Consider the following 16,575-nt stretch of genomic DNA (forward strand, 5'->3'; position numbering starts at 1 on the left):
TAAAATTAGGAGTATATTCAAAAACCTGTATGCTGAAGACCTAACATGAGTCGAGACTCCAAGAGGGTGGGAGATACTGCTCATGAAGCCATATCACAATGGGCCAAATATGTCTCACAATGGGATTTAAAATCAGGTAGAGAGGATAATGTATACCCAACACTTTGTAAGCCAAATATACCAATAATTTATGACTTAGCAAGAGTCCACAAGATACTAGTTCCTACCCCTTGAGCCTTATCAAAATGGGTCAAAGATGTCCCCTATAATATTTAAAACCATATAAAACGTAATTCATCCTTTTCCATGAACTTTATTATCAAGTTCAAAGTTCATCGACCTTCATTGTACACCAAATTTTTTCAATTAAGTTTAGTGAACTTCAATGCGAACCTCACGTTGAACATAAATTCAAGCATGGATATGAAAAAACTCATCCCATTGACTTGAAATGTGCTTTACATTCACCAGATTTTGGCCTGATAAATCAATCTTGCGGACAAGGCCGATCTCCCTAGTATCAGAAGATAGTCTAGCAACAAATGGACAAACAAACCTATCTTTCTCTAGACATATGCAATTTATAAGTAAATACTACAAAGGTGTCAAGATTCTACCTTAGATCCAATGCTTGTTTGTAGTAGTCATCCTTCAATCGTTCGAAAGAGTTACCTTTAAAGACCTGCAATCACAAACAAGCAAACATTAAATAGCACCTGCAGAGAAAATATCTTAAATAATGTCTATTATGGTGATCAAGGAATCCATAAAATAAACAATGAATCAATAGCTTATTGAGAAGAACAAATTTATTTGTATTAACTTTGAATAGTAAAAGAACCTTACAACCTCTTCAGCCTTGATGTTGAACAAGCTCTTCCTGGGGTCTGAAACAGGAATTTCCTTTACTTTGACAAGCCTTGCACTCTTCCAAATTATTTCTTAGAGGTATGTAATCTTTCCTCATAAAAACTTAACTAAAAAAGACTAAGTTCCAACAGCATTTCACCTCAAAAATATTCAGCTTCTAACCTCCAAGTAACCAGCCCAATGCTTCTTCTTGGAGTGTAGAGGAGAAGGTTATAGGTCCACCTATGAAGGGATAGAATCCTCCTTCAAAGGGATAAGCTCCTCACATCAAGGGGTTAGCTCCTTAAGGTATGGGATACATGAACCTTAAAAGAGTGAACTTGCCACCTCAAGAGTCCTTCCAGAAGCTTCTAGAAATGACTGAAAGTGAGTTTTTCAGAGAATACTCGCGCCTTTTTAACTTTTACAGGGGTTCGCACCTTTAACACACAGAGAGTACGGTTAGGTGCGCAGGAGACATGACCATTAGGTGCAGGACCACAAGTAAGATAAAGACAAAGTTCGGAACCAGAGTTTTAAAGACTTTTGAGAGATTTTCTCTTATTTTCAAGACTTGATATGAGGAACTGATATTTTAGACTTGCAGAGGAGGAAAGTATGAGTGGTAATGAACTCACACAGATAGCAGAATGTCAAGGTAACAATTTTTAGTGCAACAGATTGCCCCCTAAAGTGCGAAGTATGTAATAGATGAAGATAGAGTCTGTCATTTACGAAGAGTGAAGTACTTTATCATTTCAAGGATCATGTTGTGGACACCCCAGTCGGAACCTGTAAAAACATTCAATGCAAAATATATATATGTAGACATATCACTGCTGAGATAGGCATTCCCATACTCAGATCAAAAATGACTAGAAAACTAACTAAATTGTTCTGATACAGGAATGATTTTGTAATACATCAAGAGTATAGACATATGTAGACACAGTATGGACACAACCATATGTTTATGAATATTACATTGTATAATGAATAACAAAATTCCTCGCAGCCTGGATGGTAGAAACTAGATCCAGGGTCTTGATTTCCACTTCCCGAACTAGTACGATCCTATCCATGTGAATGAATGTGTCGGAGTCGAACATGGTAGAAACCACTTGATTACTAGTCAATGATGAGGATTGTTAACAAGTGTCAAAGAAACCACCAGTAATATCAATGGCTCTCAAAGTACTCAGTACAATCCATGAAATGTGAATAAATGATTGAAGTCGAACATGTCATAGAATCATTCGATCAAAGGTAAATGATGCAACCTATCGTCGAAGGTGAGAAAACTGCCATTAGGGCATGCAATTTTCAAGGTATTGATGATTTCTAGATCAACTTCCTAGATAATGTGTTGAAGCCAATAGAAAGCGATCCATCGTAGGCAAGCCCACAACACGAAATCATAGATCAAGTTTCAAAGAAATATATTGGCAAGGAATAACTCAGGGATGGTCAAAATGGATGACAAATATCTCACAGATGAATGGTTTGTTTGAACTATTCTCTTGAACACATAACGACACTGCATATGGCTTGGTGAAAATTGACCCAAAGCTAATACCCAGAAACCGGCTGAAGACTTTCAATGTGGTTTGATTAACTGTTAGGAAAAGGATTTTCCCAACCCAGGTGAACAAAAAGTGTCGTGTTCAAGAGTGGTTGACGGATTTTTGCAAAACAAAGTGTAACAAACAAGTTCGTTTTTCTCTCTTTTCCCCCACCATTTCTGGGAAGCACCTCTTTATTTTTGACAAGCTTGAGGAGGATAACATTTGCTTGTTTATAAGCTCATCCTTCAGATGAGTCCAACTTAGTTTAAAATTCGAACCCTAAGAAGGAGTGGTTTGTTCCTGTTTAAAATTGAACAGGTCCTTTACTATTAAATTTTAACGAGTCCAGTATAGGAAAAACTCGGTGTTTTTCAATTTTAGGGAGTCAAAAAAAAACTTAAGAAAAGTCCATGGGGGTACTTTTTCATAAAATAATCCCTCAAGTCCGAAAAATGATAAAATAATATAGAAGGGATGACATTTCCAATACTTTAACGAGCTGGAAACGGCAAGCGCTCGACAATATTTTCATATTTAATGAGTCCGAAAAGGGTTTAAAGAGGACTCTATTGACCGTAATTAGTCAACATATACCTTTTTCGTAAATAGTCCATTTCAGTCTGTAAAAGGGGTAAACTTATACTGAAGGGATGATTATTCATTTATTTTAACGAGTTCGAACAATCAAGTGCTCGACAATCTTTTCAATTTTCGAGAGTCTGGAAAGAGCTTAAAGAGGACTCCAATGTTTTGCTTTTTTGTAAATTTTTGAAAGAGTCCGAAAAAGTGATAAAAGTATGCTCTTTGTTGAAAAATGATCAATTTCCCCGAAAAATCCAATACTCTGCACAAAAACTCAAAACATTAACATACCTGTTTAAGATAAATAAAAATGATTTAAAAATTTGCCTTTTTAAAGTGAAAAATAAATAAATTAAAAATTCATTTATTCGAAAAAGCTTATAAGAAGGGCTTTTCTAACTTCATTTTTACCATTTGAGTTCAAAGTGAGAAGTGATAGCTTTTGGGTAAGAAAGTTCCAGTGAAGATTTTGGAAAATACGTCTGTCAGAATCGAAAACCGTTAGCACCAGGTAATACACGTCCTCCTTAACTTGCATTTCATTTGTTTACATTTCGTTTTTAGGCTTTAAATTTGATTTTTAAAGGAAACTTAGGTTTAAAAATTCGCTCGTGGGGGTCTGCAGGTGCAACATGCGACCCCTGCAGACCTCGACTTTTTTCTATAAAGGAAAAAGTCGTGGGTCTGCACCTATTGCTCACAAGTCGGGTGGACCTATGCACTATTTGTAATCAGAGGGTGCGGACCCTATGCAAATGAATTTTAAAACTTAAGTTTCTTCCAAATTTGCCCAACATTTTTTGAACTAGTTTGTTCTAATATGTCTTTTTATGCATTGTAGGACATTCAAAATGCTTATTTGGCGAGAATGTGAGCACGAGGATGTATATTTTTCCGCAATAAATCATATGCCCACATTGCAGGCATTGAGAGCATGTAGATTGCTTATGTTCTAGGGCATACAGGGCATGAGGGTCCAGGTAGACCTCTTGCAATGGCTGGTAGACAGATGTAACACACAGGACCAGTGCTTCATAATTGGTGGCCACCGGCTCAAAATCAAGCTGGAGGACATATAATTTTTCACTGGTTTGTCCAAGAGGGGCAAACAATTATCTCTTTTCGGCACTAGGCCAGGTTGCCAGTCTGTTACTAGTCTCTGATTGGAGTTTTGTGATGATCAATCAAAAGATAAATGGATTGATATTAAAACTATCAGCCGTCCTAAACTTAAGGTTATTGCATTCACTGTTACCAGGCTATGTGGGAGTGTAGCATTGCATGTGGCTACTAGATCCCAGATGCAGATGGCTGTAGACTATTTTCGAGGCACCATGTTCAACTGGTACGAGGCTGTGTTGGAAAATGTGAAAGGCCAACTAACCAGAGCAAAGAATGGACAACTGAAAAACTTTGGATATGGATTCATCGTAGTTAGCTTTACTTTAGAGAGGATCCCCATGTTAGCCACGCAGCATATTCCTATTGATGATGGTATTCCTGGACAGCCTAGAATGGTTCGTTGGGTTGCTTTGATGGCTCATCACCCTGAGGAGGGCACATAGGTTGTTCAATTTCTGCCTGAATATTTTCGTTGGTTGAACAACCAACTTTTTGTGATTCAGGATTTTCCATCCACTGGGATGGATTACTGTGGTGACCCAGACATGATTCTTCTACCATGAGAGCAATGCGATGATTCAGGTAAAAACCATTTTCACCACTTTCTTACTTTCATTTTTTTTTATATTTTAAACCGTCCAAAACTGACAATAAAAAGTTTAAATGCAGATGTGGGTCCATGACGACTAGCTACTCTCCAGCCTTACGAGAGGATACAACGAGCTGAAGCAGCACCAACCCCACAAGACCAATCAACAGAGATCCTAACCGACTTGGAGCATCATCTAGAGCGTTTGTGTTGGGTCCCTATAATACTAGTGATTACCCCATTACTATTGTAGTTATACCCCTTATTTATATTGTGGTGCCCCTATTACCCCCATATTGTTATTTCTGTGCCCCATAGAATCCCTCTATTGTTATTTTTGTGGCTTTATATTATTATTGTTAGGTCGGTTGGATTATATTGTGACTCCTTAGACTCCTATATATGGAAAGGAGGTTTTGTCAATTGAATCATCCAATAAATGTTCATTTATGTAATGTAAAGGAGGTTGCCCCCTCAAAGAGGCTGAATTCTAAGGCGTTGATCTATCTTTTCTTGAGCTGGTTTCATAACAGTTTGACACTAGATATTCCAGAGACTGATATAGATGATATTCCACTTAGGTTACAGAGATATGTGATTGGGGTCCCAGGACCTTTTACAAGGTTCCTATGTAGGGTGGCCGAAGCAGTGGTTTCTTACCATGATCATTGCCAAGGATAGGATGATCGATTTCGTAGACTCACAACATTTTTGACCTTTTGTATTATCATTTTTGCCAATCATAAGGTGTTTTTCAACCTATGATTGAAGACGATGTATATTTTGAAAGACACTTCTATGCTATGATATATCACTATTACTAGCTATCTCATGTAACATGTTATCAAATGTTATTAAATTTACTGTTTTGATTATTGCAAATGTCTATTTATCATACTAGAAGCAACTGCATCTGCTAATGTATTTAAATGTCTTGGAATATGTTGATATTCAATGTAATCAAATTCACGTTCCAAGAGATGAACTCTCAAAAATAACCTTAATAACATTGTATTTCTAATGGCATAAACCCTGTTAAGTTGTCATACAACGAGTTTAGAATCCAACTTAACAATCAAACTCTGAATCCCAAATGAGATGGATTCAGATAATAACTCAATCACTACAGTATACTCGGCAATGTTATTCGCTGTTTGAACGAGGCTTACCCCATGCATGGACACTAACTCATGAGAGGGTGAATAGATAACCCAAGCTACGGAAGAAATGTTTTGTGTACTACGACAAGCACCATCAGCGAAACCAATGTATGTTTGAAGAGACGTCGACATCTGCAGTATCATGAGTAAAATAAAGATAAGTAGGAATAATGATAAGAGAACTCTTTAAACTAAGCACACTTTTTTAATCTAAAACACACCAGCTGTAAAAAACTAATCTAACAAAAAATCGCCACACAGAATTTAAGCAGAATATCTCTTTAGATAAAGTCCATTTTTGGGTTTAACCAAAGAGACACCGACAAAATATATCAATTTATAAGCCCCTTTTGCCAGCTTTCACTTAACAATGTAAGGACCATACCACATAGGTACAAATTTTCCAACCCCTAGCTTATCGTTTGCTTTATCATATAGTAAAACTAGGTCTCCTTCTGAAAAATTAGGAGGTGTAACATTTCGGTTGTACTGAGCTTTTATTTGTTTTGCATGAGTCTCATTTGCTATTGCAGCAGTGCGTCGATTCTCATCTAGCTGAGCTAAGTACAAAAAACGTTTCTCTTTGTCAAAAGTAGCTGGGAGAAATTCTATGGCTAATTGTAATGACAAAATTTCGCATTCAATAGGTAACACTGCTTCCAAGCTGTAGACCAGTTAAAAAGGAGTGAAACCAGTCGATGTTTTCACTGAGGACAGATATGCCCAAAGTGCTGAAAATAGCATGGTATGCCAATTCGACTTATGAATACCAATGATTCTTTTGATCATAATGACTAAAACTTTATTGATAGCTTCAACTAGACCATTAACCTGTGGGTAATACTGAGTAGAACTATCATGGCGCAGCCCAAGTTGATCTGTCAGTTCAGTCATCATGATGTTTCGAAAGTGACTTCCATGATCAGTAATAATAGTTTGAGGAACACCAAATCTAGTAATTATATGATTGAATACGAAAGTTGCAGTAGTCTTGCTGTCTGCCGAAAATGTAGGCATCGCCTCGGCCCACTTAGTAAAATAATATACCGCTAGGATAATATACACATGCCCCTTGGCCGAGTGAGGGTTACATGTAATAAAGTCAATACCCCACTTTGCGAAAGGACCGACAGCAATTACAGGGTGAAGAGGAGCGGGTATATTGGCCCACGCTTCATCAAGATGTCAGAAGGTATATCAGCCAGTGTGACCAGTGCCAAAGGATGGGGAAACCCACTCCAAGGGATGAAATGCCTCTCCAACCTCAAGTGACTCTTGAGCCATTTGAGAAGTGGGGTATGGATTTTTTGGGTCCAATCAATCCTCCTTCGAAGCAGAGGTCTTACATCATTGTGTGCACAGACTACCTGACAAAGTGGGCAGAAACCAAGGCAATCAAAGCAGCGAAAGAAGAAAAGGTGGCCGAGTTCTTAAGAGGAAACATCTTCTACAAATTTGGCTACCCAAGAGAGCTAGTCACCGATCAAGGAAGCCAGTTCACCTCCAACTTAATTGAAGACCTACTAGCTCATCACATAATCAAGCATAGGACTTCCACCCCCTATCATCCTCAAGCAAATGGGCAGGTGGAAGTCACCAATAGAGCATTGGAAGGGATCTTGACTAAGGTGGTGAGCAGCAGCAGGAGAGATTGGGCGGATCGCCTGGTTGAGACCACATGGGCTTACAACACCACTTGGAAGAGCACAACCGGCTTCACACCTTATGAGCTGGTCTATGGGAAGAAAGCTTTGCTGTCAATTGAGTTTGAATACAACACCTTGAGGATGGCAGCTCAGCTGGACCTGGATCTCAGCCATGCCCAACAAGAAATACTATTGCAGCTGAATGGATTGGACGAGCACCAAATGCAGGCCCTTCTTCACTCAGAAGTGGTTCAACTTCAGAGGAAGGTGTGGCATGATCAACACCTCAATGACAAGAAATTTCAATCGGGAGATTGGGCACTGTTGTATGATTCCAGGCATAAAGATTTCAAGGGGAAGCTGAGAACCAGATAGCTGGGACCATATGCAGTGGAAAAATGTAATGACAATGGATCTGTTCTTATTCGGACCATTGATGAGGAGGCCATCCCTATGCTTGTCAATGGGCATCAGTTGAAGATCTACAGAAAGCCTCTGCCAAGGCAAGAATTCATCAAAACTGTGGAAAAATCAGTGTTGGTCATCGAGAAGGGTTCTACCTCTGTTTTGGGCACACCTTGAAGATCTTAGAAAAAAAAAAAATAATAATAAAGATCCTTGCGTGAAAACCTTTCTGAGGCTCCCAAGGCAGATGGTAGGGGTGAAAACCTCATTGAGGCGTCCCTACTATCTTTCTGAAAATGGTTGAAAAAAGACCCTTGAGTGAAAACCTCGTTGAGGCGCTCAAGGCAGATGGTAAGGGTGAAAACCTCTTGGAGGCGCCCCTGTTGTCTTTCAAAAAAAAACAAAAAAAACAGGGACAACAAGTTCACAATGTGGCAATGCATGCAGGTTGCAGGTATTCTATGAAGGAAAAGAGGTACTTCAACTCAAAGACAAGGGTCCTTACTATGCTACCAGGTGACCTCACCAGCAACCCCTCCGGAAACACTCATCTTCTCCAAGTTCTGGGCACGATTTGATCACAGTTTAGTCTTCTACAGGAAGCTACAGGACTTTCTACAGGAAGTTCTGTATTTCTACAGGAAACTTCCTGTAGAAGTTTTGGACGGCCCGGAACTAATTATGTGGGGAGATCTAATGCCCGAGGTCCTGCACGGAGGCATGCAAGCTAATATTTTCTCCATCACGCACTGCTGTCACCTCCTTCTACCACCCCAGTTGCCATGCAATGGAAATACCTGCACAGTCAAATCAGAACACTGAATTATCAAAGGAAGCGATTCTCAAATGGGAAAAAAGATGCAGAGATGCCATGCAATACTTATCAAAGCCATACGAGGGCCCTGCGATCATGACCATGATGCCACCGTCTCCACCGTTCAGCATGCACCCGAGGAGGAAAAACTGTTACAGGACATCCTACAGGAATCCCGTAGCAGTTCAGCCAGCTAGAGTGTACACCATCATGACGCCTGCAACACATAGAGCGGGCACATGCACCACCCGCAGCCAGGTAATAAGCATCGTAACCATCAGCAGTCTGCGAAAAGGAAGGACCCCCAGGCCTGTACAAATAGCAGCAGCGAGCAAATCTAATCACCATCGTCCTGAAACTTGAAAATCATGTCGCGGCCACACAGGTAAGTGCCTCACCCTTTTTTCGTCAAATTACATGAATAATACTCTGAAATTTTTGATGGGTTGAGCAGTCGAATGGCCATTCAACTGGCCACGACGACCAGTCAGATGGTCCAGTCGGATTTGTAAAGTGGTGGTCGTGGCAAGCAAAACGGGTAATAGACACGTGAGGAATGTCCAGTCGGGGAGAAGCGGCGATTTAACGGAAATGGCGGCGGCAGATCTGCGGGAAATGATGCGGCAGTCAGGGAGATTTGCAGTGAAATGAGTAGGTGACGTCGTCCAACGGTCCGGCAGGGACAGCTCACCCCCGCGCCACGAGTTCGGCCGGGATTCAAATCCACTGCCTAGATCATCACTCCGCTCATTTATCATCAGCCGTTTTGAAGTCGAGTGAGCGTCCGAATTTCTCTGAAGCTCGTTACTCCAAGTCTTCGGCTTGTTCGAACGTCTGGTAACAGCACAAAAGACGTAGAACCACTGCCGTGCTCTCCAGAACCCGTGCGTTACTTCTACAGGAAAGCTACGCTACAGGAAGCTCACTGCCACGAGGAAAATTGGTCCCTTCACGTCAAAGGTGGCGAATTGGAAAAGGTAAGCCTGAACCTGTTCCTCCCATGCAATTGGTTTAAAGGGTGGCGAAGTCGATGTCTTCAAAAATGTAAAACTACAGTCTGAGCATAAAATTGCATGCGTCATCTTCCGTTTGTATGAATTGTTGTCGAAGTATATGTGGGGTTTTCTATAGGATGTGATTTATAATTGAGCCCCTGTCAAGGCTCATCTGTGGATTCATCAGAAAGGAACCGTCAGACTCAAAGAAACTAAGGGAGAACCCTGAGGTGGTGGAACTGTTCACTCGTGCGCGATGGATGTCGTTCTGCGACAAACTTCAAGGTTATGATGTTGAGGTGGCAGAGGAGTTCTTACGAGCTCTGAAGCCAAAATCAAAAACGCTGGCCACTGCCAATTTCAGGGGTTTGAGTCTCAGACTCACCCCACAGTTCATCAGCAGAGTCACGGAGCTCCCAATGGGGGTACCGTGGGACAAGGAGGAGAGGAAATTAGGCCAAAAGGCTAAAAAGGAGTTCTTCCCACCAGAGGAGCAATTCTCAGAGGATAAGAACGGGGTTTGCAGAGCTAGCTTACAGCCACTTTGGAGCGAGGTCAGCCTCCAAATTATGAAATACATCACCTGCGAAGGACGGTTCAACATTGTCTATGGGTACCATTTCCGGCTACTCACAGAATTGAGGCATCAGATGGACCTACCTGCAGAAAGAAAACTAAGTATTCCCTACTTCCTCCTGCAGTCTATGACTGAATGTGCCACCAAATTACGAGAGGGCACGCCAGACCAGGTAGTTCATCATGGGCTCATTAAGCTCCTCGTGGAGGATGCACTCCACACATACAAAGTCCCTCTCTCGTGGGAAGCCTTCCAGAATCTGACTAAGGATGGCGATATCAAAATGTTGACCGAGGATCTCACCTCCTCCAGCAACAAGGAAAAGGAGTCAGTACGCACAGAGAAGAAAGGGAAAGGCCAAGAACCCACGGCCAAAGCACCGAAGAAAGAGCAAAAAGGGAAACAAGAGAAAAAGGTTGCTGAAGAGAAGGATGACAAATCCACATTGACACCCAGGTAGAAAAGGTTACAAAGTAGGGTGGACAGGACTGAGCAAATCCACGTCAGTAAAGGCAGCTCGACATCAGCCTCAACCAAGTCAAAAAGCAAAGCACCCGCAGTCAAACAAGCTAAAACGGTGCCACCTGTTTCTACAGGAAAACCAAAAACGGTTTCTACAGGAAGCCAGAAATCAGCTGATACAGGGCCTTCTACAGGAAGCCCTGAGAAAGGAAAACCAAAGGAAAAGAGAGCCGAAATTCTTGCAAGGGAGGCAGCAGCCGTGCTGGCAGCCCTTAGTACACCTCCTAAGCCGAAGGAAAAGTGAAAGAGGGAGATCCCTCTGTATTTTAAAGCCCAGAGAAGTGTGAGAATCAAAACAGGTAGGCCACAGCCCCCATCGAGCAGCCTAATTACTATAGAGGATGCTCCTACCTCGCCAAGGGAGAGGTAACCCTCAAAGATATCAGTCACTTATGAGAGGGGGAGCCCGAAGACAACCACCTGGAAAGAGAGAATGGACAGGTTGGCTTCACAAGGCCGGCTACAAGATGTTGAGGCTGCTCTACAGGAAACCTTAGCCCGGTTTAAGGAGACAGAGAGGATGGAGGGAGAGGCACCCTCATCACCACCGAGGGAAGAAGAAGTAGAGCCACCAAGAGAAGAAGAGAAAGAGCATATTCCGGAGCCTAGTCCCCAGCCAAGTCTGACCTCATATTATAACTTCTTAGAAGCTGGAAAAATTATACCACAGAAATTCACTGTGCCACTTTTCTTCGCATTGGAGGAAGAAAGAGTGAGAACTCACACGTGGATGAAAATAGCTAAATCAAAAGGAGTGGCTAATATAGGCCCCTTGGAGGAACAACTCAAGGAGGCACGAAAAGAATTAGCTATGGCCAAACACGTGGCAAACGGCCAGCGGGTGTTCCTACAGGAAGAGAACGAGAAACTTAGACTGCAGCTACAGGAGCTGAAGAAGGAAAAGGGAACATCCTCAGGGGACACTACAGCAGAACATCAAGGCAGAGAAGGACTGCAAGTCGGTCTTGGAGAGCCAACCTCGCATCTACAGGAAGGGGAACTGCAAGCACAAATCGAGATGCAAGCTCTCAAACAGAAGTTGCAGCAAAAAGAGGCACACCTGGCTTGCATGGCCAGTTGGGCCATGGATGCTATACAATGCAGAAAGCCGGCCAAATCCTATGGCCTGTACCTACGAGACCAGTGGCTGCAATTTCAAATCTATGCATTAGCGCAGAGGGGTATCTCCCAACTCCAAGACCCACAACAATTCACAGCATTATGTAATAGCAGCTCATCAGAGGATAAGGCCAAACTCTCGGAGTTCTATCTCCATAATTTGGCCCTTCCTAACGTGACTACATGGGATCCCAACACAGTTGTAGGGGATATGAAATTGATGGCATTTTCCTCATGGTTGACCATGAAGAAAATAGGGCAGCAGAAGTCAAGGAGGTCATGGACCGAGAATTACATGAGCCACTGCTGATCAGAGCAGAGCCAAGGGATCCCACTGCGTTGATATCGGCCCACCAACACTTAGCCACCAACCCTCAAACTTTATTGAAATACATGGATCAGCAGGCACAGGCCATAGCACATTTCGAGGATATGGAGTGACTATTAGGGGACAATTGTGTTCATGCTTGCACCCGCTGATGGAACTCATTGTCCCACAGCCTTAAAATCAGAGAATACCATACTCCAACTGGAATGAGGGAAGCTCTAGCACGGGTGCCCCTCTATAAAAAGTCCATACAGAACCTTCAGGCCAACTGGATTGGCCTCAAGCTAAGCCCACCTCTGCTGTTAGGATTGATGGAAGGCAGCACAGAAAAATAAGAGAAAAAGCAGTGGGAAGAGGTGGAAAGGAAGGCTGGGTTCCATGCCAGTGAGGAGGAGACCACTTCAGAGGCCCGGGATGTGAGGGTGGCAGTGAAAGCAATGAAGGACGAGGAGCTGGATTAGTTGCTCAAGGATGAGCAATCATTTTAGCTGGGGGGTGATGATAAGCCCCAAATTTGGTAACATTTTTGGCTCATTTGGCCTAACTACCCTTGCTCAACCCTTCATTTTTCATAACTTATGCATAATTTTTTAGTATATTTATGTCATCTGTATGAATAAGGGCAGTCACTATTCCTAGGTGGCTAACACGTGCTTATTTCAGGTTTTTTGACATTTAATGGAGCAAAACCACGCAGATGAGGGCTAGGAGACAACCAAGATGGGGTTGAGGATTCGTACAAGGGTTTTCCACAGCATTAAATGGCCTTCCTCGGGATTTTCATCCCCAACTTCGAGCTCTGACAGCCACCACAACCGGATCTAGAAGGCAGCCAAACGGATTTTGAGGAAGCAACAGTTCACTCCTAGTTTGGTCAGCCAAGTCCCACTGATTTAGGAGGCCAGCTTGGGGCCTCGAGATGTATAAATGATAGGGCTTTAGCCTTTGAGGAGGACTTTTTGAAACCTTGTTGCACATTCTGGATTACGAGCTGCTAGCTCTGTTTTGCTCTTTTGTAGCCATTATTGGCATGTTATTTGACTTATGATTATTATCTTTTAATGAAAAGAAGGCAGATTTGAGTTCAGTTCTGAGTTCTTAAAGGAGCCATAGCTCTCGGGGTTGGGCCCAACATGAGAGCCTAAGGCCTCCTTCCTTTGTATTGTTATCTTTTTCTTTCAGCATTATGTTTTTTTTTTCCTTTACATGCATTCAGAACGTAGTTTGCTGAGTTAGATTTCTTGGTGTGGTTAAGTAGGTCATTTTCATAAGACAAAATTGCTTCAGCTGTTTAGAGTAGAGTGAAGAGATTGGAGTTGATAAAAGTTCTAAAAAAAAAGGGGTTGCCTGCACACCCATTTTCACCTCTTTCTAGGGGTTGGAATTGCAGACTGTGCTGCCCACCAAAAACATTGGTTTACGTGTTCATGCAATGTTTGATGCAATATTGTTGTTTGTAGAAGTGTCCATGCGTTCAGATCTCTTGGAATGTTCTTTGCTTCAGTACCATACATGGTTTTTCCTTAAGAATAACGTTGTTGTACATTGGTTCCATTAAACAGTTAGGAATGTTTTGATTATATGCAGGACGTGGAAGATTTGATTCAGTTTGCATTTTGCAGTGCCACTCCCCTCACTCTCTCATCCTTCTAAGCCTTGCTCAGACCAACTACTCATCTCCCAACTAGACCTCTTGTCTTTCAGCTACTCTACTACCCACGTTATCCTACCTTCTCGGCCTTCCATTCCCTCTACCCTCCTTTAGACAAACCAGCTCAGCACACCCCCTCATCATCTCATCTCTCTGTCCCTAAGTCATTACAAACCCCTCTCCTACCTCCCTATCCACCCATGCAGCCTGTTCCACTCACCCACCACCTAAAATCCGATTATAGAACATCCTGTAGGAATTACTGAACTTCCTGTAGAAATTCTGAACATCCTGTAGAACCCATGCAGACTTCCTGTAGAAGCTCATAAACACGGTTGCTTGGCATCCAAACTTTGTGAAACTCTCTGAAAGGATGTTAGGGACTCCTTAGACCCTCTCTGAGCCTTCCTGACCTCTTCCAAGAATTTCCCCTCTTGGTCTACCCCTGCACAGTAAAGATCCAGTTAGAAGCACATGCATAATAATTCCAACAACTTGAACAAAAATACAAAAATATGTTCTCTTCAGATCAAAGTAGTCTAGACACATGCATCTCACCTTCCTAGAAGTAATGGCATCGCTTTCAGTAGTTTTCATCCTCATCTCTGCATCAGTAAGACTAGCTGGTAGAATTAGGGTTTGCTAGGGTTTGCGTTTCTTGTTGGCTTTCAGTTCCTTTTTGCAAATAGATTAGCTTCTTTTGATGTTAGCTTTCACCCATCAGTTCAAAAGCTTCTTCTAAGAGCTCATAGAAGTTGGCTTGAGCCCCTAGCGGACTTGTGCCGGCTGACCAAGCGACAGCTGCGACAAGAGCTAGTACTTGTGCATACAACACCGTCGCTTCCAAGTTTTTTACGAACTATCAGGGTGATAAAATTAAAGAAGGAAGCTCCAGGAGTTGTAGCATTATTTCCACAATACTGGAGTCCACCAGTCTCACCATAAATTGACTTAACACACTAGCCAAATATGATATGTCAGGTTTGGTTGTAGTAAGATAATTCAAGCTTCCCACTAGTTGTCTATACAATGTACCATCAACCTCCTTTGAGCCATCCAGAAACTAAAGTTTTACGTTTTGTTGGATTGGAACAAAAGAAACTTTGAAATTATCCATTTTAAACTGCTTAAGCGATTATCTCACATACTCACCCTCAGAAACAAAAGTTTGAGCAGCATCTCCCCAAACTTCAAGACCTAGACAATAATATAACTCACCAAGATCTTTCATCTCAAATACTTGTGACCTTCACACCTTAATTCCATTAATTATTTTAACTGAATTCCCTGTAATAATTAAATCATCAACATAAAAATAAATTAGTACTACATACTCCTTTGCATTAAATTTGGTATGCATATTTAGATCACTTTAACTCCTCATAAAACCCTACTGAAAAAAATAATAATTTATCTTCTCATACCACTACCTAGGTGCCTGTGTTAGCCCATATAAGGCTTTCTTTAATCTGTAAACCAAATGTTCCTCCCCCTTTTTCACAAACCCTTATAGTTGTGTCAAATATACCTCCTCCTATAAATCACCATTCATAAAAGTAGATTTTACATTTAATTGGTGCAAGTTCTAATGATACTTTGTAGCTAATGTAATTAACAATATAATACTATTTAATTTAGCTACAGGTGCAAATATTTCTGCATAATCAATACCCTTTTTTTGTGGGTATCCTTTTTCCACCAATCTAGATTTATATTTATCTATACTGCCATCTGCTTTAAACTTGAGTTTGTGTAACCATTTACATCCTATGGGCTCTTTACCTTTAGACAATTCATTTAATTCTGAGGTTTTGTTTTTAACTATAGATTAATATTATTTGTTCATTGCTTTTCTCCACTCTTCAGGTTCATTGGATTCATTAAAACTCATGGGTTCTATGAAATTCAAAACATTACTCATCAGGGCATAGTCCTTATACATTTTAGGTAGGAAATCTGTCCAATAGATCTCCTTGGCACTCCACTATCTTCACCCCCATTTTCCGAAGGTACTTCTCGACCTCTAGGCGAACTATGACTCTTGGTGATATCCATTTACTGGATTCTTCCTTAATTTTTTGGTGCTCACTGCCTTATGCTTATTTTTTATTGTCTTCAACTTCAAGAAGTATGTGCCACCTTTTATAGTTGTTGTCCTTGTTGCTTTCATCTGCCTGTTCATGGAAAATTACATCTCTACTTGCAAATACTTTGTGAGTAGATGGATGAAACACTTTATATGCTTTAAATTTTGAACAACGTCCTACAAAAATACATTTTATACCTTTAGCATCAACTTTCCTTTTTTTCTCCTTCAAAATATGTGCAAAGGCTTTACACCCAAACACCCTCAAATGATGTAATGCCAGTTTAAAACCATACAAAGCTTTGAATGGGGTCTTGAGATTAAGATACCAAGTTGGACTTATGTTATTTACATAAACAACAATACTAATGGCCTCTGTACAAAAATCATTTAAGAGATCTTGACCTTTAATCCTACTCTGAGAAAACTCCACCAATGTTCTAATTTTTTCTTTTTGCAACACCATTCTGATGTGGATTGTAGGGTACTATAAATCGTTGCACTATTCCATGATCCTTGCAGTACTTGATGAAATTCCCTAACCTGTATTTTCCGCCTTGATCTG

This window comes from Pinus tabuliformis, chromosome 5_2 (genome assembly GCF_031772625.1).
Source record: "Pinus tabuliformis cultivar Carrire ecotype Pingquan chromosome 5_2, CPIR1, whole genome shotgun sequence".
NCBI classification, from domain to species: Eukaryota; Viridiplantae; Streptophyta; class Pinopsida; order Pinales; family Pinaceae; genus Pinus; species Pinus tabuliformis.